General features: G+C 39.9%; 1 pseudogene; it reads left to right on the forward strand.

Annotated features, from left to right (window-relative positions):
* The first annotated feature begins 369 nt into the window (after nt 1–369).
* On the forward strand, nt 370–1,347 carry LOC148896602 (uncharacterized; annotated as a pseudogene).
* The last annotated feature ends 4,216 nt before the right edge of the window (nt 1,348–5,563 follow it).

Here is a 5,563-nt window from a genome sequence, read left to right on the forward strand (position 1 = left end):
CTTGAACACATTGTGATCACACCTTCTGTCGTAGTTCTGTGTGTACATCGTTTTAAGTACTGTAGGCACACGCACGCATCAACAAAGTCAAAAGTTGATGAACTGCTGTCTGAATAGGGACTTTATTTTGATAGTTGCATGTTGTAAGGCAAATATCTCCCAGTCATTTTCAAGCATCAATATACCTTTGTCCATTCTTAACAGTTTTCAACGTTTTAGAGTTGCAACATGTTTGCATGTGTTTGATTTACAATTGTTGAGATCAGTATTACATTTGTGCTTCATATTTTAAAATGAAGTGATTATATGTTATGATGATTGAATCTTTTTTTAATTTATTCGTCTTGTTCCTTTACAGATTGACAGTGATGTCATAGTACTGATGGACGATTCCACGCTTGCCAATTATGTCCCTTGTTCATAGCATTCTCTGAAAATGCTATCTTGAACAAATCACGCATTGTGAAACGCATACTCCCAAATAATACAGAAGAAGCTGGCATTGGATCTGGAGTATTGAGAGATGTTCTCACATGCTTCCGGCAAGAATTCTATGACCGATGCACCCTTGGTACAACAATTAAAGTACCATTTATTTGCCATAATTTTCTAGCAGAAAAGTGGAAAGCAGTTGGGAGAATCCTTGTGAAGGGTTACCAAGATTGTTGCTATTTCCCAAGCAAACTTGCATTTCTTTTCCTTGAGCAGATGCTTTTCAAATCGGTCTACAGTGATCTAAAAGCACATTTTCTGCAGTTTGTGAGCAGTCAGGAGCGTGAAGTATCGATGGAAGCAAAGAAGGACTTTTCAGAAGTGGACCTAGATGATCTTGTGGAAGTCCTTGACAACTACGGCTGTAGAAAAAGAATCTCTGCTGAAAGCGTTCCTAATATACTGCAAGAAATAGCACACAAAGAGCTGATCCAAAAGCCCATGTTTGTGATTGACTGCTGCAGGGAGGTTATGCTCCACCGTGTCCTGATCAGTCCAGAAGAACTGAACAAGTTGTGCTCGGACACCTCAACAAAGGTCAGCCAACTGCTGAAATTTGCAACTGATTTTACCCCAAAGCAGAAGGATGTGGCAAATCATCTGAAAAGGTCCATTAGACGATTGGATGAATTCATGCTTCAGAGGTTTCTCCGTTTTTGTACTGGATCTGATCTTGTTGTAACCAACGCCATTCTTGCGGAGTTTTAGGAAATGACAGAGTTCAGTAGAAGGCCGGTGGTGCACACATGTGGAAATGTTCTGCATATTGCTGACAGCTATGATAATTTCCCAGATTTCCAATCTGAATTCAACGTTGTTCTTGAAAGCAGTATCTGGGTGATTGACATTGTGTAGCTTTTTAATACCAAGAAACTGTGACTAAGCCATCGTAGGTTGCATCAGCATTACATTGCTTTTACACTACATTGCAGTATATTGTTTTGTGTCATCAATACGTTTGTTGAAACACTCTTTGCGTTTTTGCTGTTTTATCGTTTGTATACAAATCACTTGCATTTGGTGTTATATTACAGTAATAGTTCTGTGGACTTTTTTTATACAAAAAGGCCTAAGAAGTTATGCATAACCATCAGATGGTTGTTTCAACCGTTTTTCTGTGTTATTTAGGCGCATGTTTTTTTATTCAAAATAAAAGATATCATTGCATTCAATTTTTGACTCCACCTGAATGTTGAAAGTTAATATCCTTGTGTGTAAATGTGGTTTATGAACATTTGACAGGTATTTTCTAATGGCTTTCTAATTCTCACATCGACCTCACAATCCAGAGGTGCAAGGTTTGATCCTGGTTCTAACCAGTTTGGAGTCTCCAAATACTCCAGATCTGCCAATAGTTCACTAACATGCGTGGCAGGTTAATGAAACACACTAAATTGTCCTTGTCATTGTGAGCACTGGTGGTTGTTCGTCTGTGCATTGCGCTTGGCTGGCAACTGGTTCAGGGTGTCCCCTGCCTAGTACCCAATGACTGCTTGGATAGGCTAAACAGCACACCTCGTGACACTTGAGGATAAGCAGATCAGAAAATGGATGGAGAGGTTTTATATCACAATTACGACATTCATCCAGTTGTGATGTAGTCACCCTCACAAGGGTCACAGGGCATGCTGGAGGCATGGCAAAGTTGTTTTAAATAATGTCTGTGTACTTCCAACCTACCACTGAATGCCATTGACAAGAGTCGAAAAAAACCCCAACTGGTTTGTGGAGTAAATTTGAAGCTTCATTTTCACATCAGTACAAAGTCCAAAGATTGCATCAGTAGACATGTCAAATACACTTCAGTAATTCCTCTCAACTTAACATACAAGTCACTCGCATTCAATTGATCTGATGGTGTGTGCCATTCATTTTCCTCCATAAGCAGGCAACACAGTTCAAATACAGTTTCATCACATGGAAAATCACCCTTTGTCGTGCACTCTTCTATACACGCAAGGTTTTAATTGCTCCTCCGCACTGTGCATCGCAGAAAATGAATTTATGATCACTGGTCGACTCGAAGCTGTATCATTGTGCAATCTTTGTCTTATTTTGTGTGAGTTCCACGTATTCACAACTTAATCCAGCTCATCCTGAACATAAAGCAGCATTGTTTGAGTATGATATTTGTACCATTCATCAAATTAAAAAGTCCAAGAACATTTTTCGACCTGACCTGCACAAGATTAAGAAACCAGAACCGGATAAGACTTTTATCCAGAAAATCTCCCATAAACTAGCCATCATCCTGAAGAGTTTGAAGTAAATTAATCCAAAATTGTACCCTGTTTGCGAAGGGTGGACCACCACCCTTCAATGCGCTGATTGGGTGTACTTCCATAAAGGAAACTTTTCTCCTGAGCAAAATTGTCTGAGTGGTTCCGACGCAAAAACATTTGCATCTGTCCGACACAACCGTTTTCTGTGCCCCTGTCAGCACGGATCCTCTCTGGTCATCCAACCACCTTAGGGTCGCTATTAGTGGTATTGGCTTGCGCCCATAGCACATACCGGCAAAACCCATCAATACAGCCATCAATGCCAATCCCACAGGGTTTTAATTTGTCTTAGCCATCCAGGTGCCAAAGAGAATTTGGCCCTCTACAATTGTACTGCCGCTGTTTTAGGCGTAGTGCTCTTTTTAATGCCACGCCTACAGGGTCAGCCAATTTTATAGTATGTCTTATTGTATCTTGTGACACAACAAATCCTTTTGAATGGCACGCAATGTAGCCAGTGATAACCTTGCATCTGTCCACTAGTAAGGATCTCGTGCTGGACAAAAGGCAACACATCTCCCAGGTCTCACTGGTTCTTTGTTCGAAAAAGACCTAGTCTTTTGCAGATCCGTTTCAGAGTCCGAACACTGAAAATAATTGGAGCATTATGCGATAAAAGTATTTCCCTATTGCTGAATCCAAGTCTAAAGCATAGCTTGATCAAGTCATCCAAATCCGGATTTTCAGCCACTGTTTGGGTTGCAACCTCCATCAGTCGCTTTATCTGCACAAGAAAAAAAAAAACGAGAATTACAATCTGACAAAAACACCAGTGGGCATTTTGAAAACATGGCTGTATGACAGTATGCTTGTTGTATATACAGTAAAGTCTCGTTATATCGATATTCTTGGGAGTCAGACAAAATGTCGATATAACCGTACTGTCGATATATCCCTCCTGCGCCGAACTGCATTAAAGGGGGGGGGGGGGCAATACGTAAATTTGATATGGCATGTAACAAACATGCGTATCATGGAGGTTACTGATTCGCAGTGGCGACCCCGTCAAGGGAAAAGCCGAAAGGAAAAGAAGAAGATATGGCATGTAAATGTATCATTGGGTTCATGGATTGCATATCTAGCATGCTTTTTGTACAGTAGTGAAGTGAAAAATAAACTTGTGCATCAAATAAAAACGTCTTTACACTTTTTAATGACTACTTCCTTTCAAAAATCCAACCAAAGCAAAAAAAAATCCTCACGTTGTTCTATTCACACAAAACCACCACCAGCATGTACAAACATATTAAAAACAGTGAATGTTACAAGCCATAAACATATCTGAATGCAACACAATTAAATACATGAATGAAAAACCAAAACTGCAACGTTTACATTACTTACGTTGATGAATTATTCTGCTGCACGTCAAAATCTTTCGCGATGAAGGATTTGCTTGTTGGATTGTCCTCCACAGCCACAATTGCCTTGTATGTTGTTCGGATATCATAATTCTTACGTTTACCCATGGTTGAAATTGGTGTTGAACAACAGTGCTGTATATAAGCTCTGCTTCGCCGTTTTTTTTTTATTGTGCTCGCGTCAACAGGATAAACACGGAAGCTGGTCACGTGACTGGGGCTTGGGAGGACAAGGTTCGAGAGAGTGTCTGAATAGAATGGCTGAGCTGTGGCGTAACAGCAGCTCCTGTTTGGATCTGTATGTGATAACTGCTACGTTTTTTTATTAAAAAGACCGACCCGCGCAGCGACTGTGCACATCATTTCCCATGCTGAGGGCCATTACAGTAGGTTTCAGACGATATTGCAGCAGTAATGAAAGACGTGAGCTCTGCTACGATTTTTTTTCCTTGTGACAGAAACATGGAAGCCGGTTATGTGAATGGGGGATCTTTAATACAGTATGGCATGTACAGTAATTTTCAAAATCATCACGCTTCAGCAGACAAAACAATAAACATTGTTGCAAAAAACGATTGCATTCATATACAGTACAGTACAGTGTACATGTACATAACACTGCAAAAGGGAAACTGCAACGCTTACATCTTATTATGCAATTTAAAAAAAATGTTCAATCTTGTTCAGCTTCCCATTTTCACCTTTTAACACAAACGATACAATCTTGTTTAACATTTCTAAAAAACCTGATGCATATTCTCTGGATTCTAAGTAAGATTGTACGTCAGTAACACCTTTCAACGCTTGTGTCTTTGTTGGTTCTTCATCCTCGTCATTGTGGGAATCTTCTGGGGCATACTTGGCTTGAATTTCGTGTTGGATTCTCCTCATCAGCCACAATTGCCTTGTATTTCCTTCCAAGGTCACAATTATTTCGTTTTGCTATGGTTGAAGACGGTAGCAATATGGCGTCTGCTCTATTGCAAGACACGGGAGCTGGTCACGTAACCAAGTCGACCAACGGCGCGAAAGATACAGATTTCGATAATGGTGGTACTGTGTAGAAACCCCTAAGCAAATATCGATTCACCTTAAGTATCTTTTGTATCGATATGAACATTGCAAAATGGCCGGCGGGAGATTAAAAAGAGCACCGTAGTAACCGGATTATCGTAAAAACCACGAATCGTACTAAACGGAACTAATTATACATAAAAAGACTAGAAATGGTCACGGGAAATGAAAATAGTGTCATAATAAGCAGTATTATCAATATAAACGATATCGATATAACGAGACTTTACTGTAGTTGTTTTTAATAACGTTTTTGCTTATGATAGTGTTAGTTCAAACGCAACTTCATAGTCATGAAGCAGTCTAAAAGTAAATACAGTAGAGGGCGCGTGCACATACTGTACTGTCTTCGAC

This window comes from Hippocampus bargibanti, linkage group LG06 (genome assembly GCF_051943395.1).
Source record: "Hippocampus bargibanti isolate YZ-2025 linkage group LG06, ASM5194339v1, whole genome shotgun sequence".
In the NCBI taxonomy this organism is placed as follows: Eukaryota; Metazoa; Chordata; class Actinopteri; order Syngnathiformes; family Syngnathidae; genus Hippocampus; species Hippocampus bargibanti.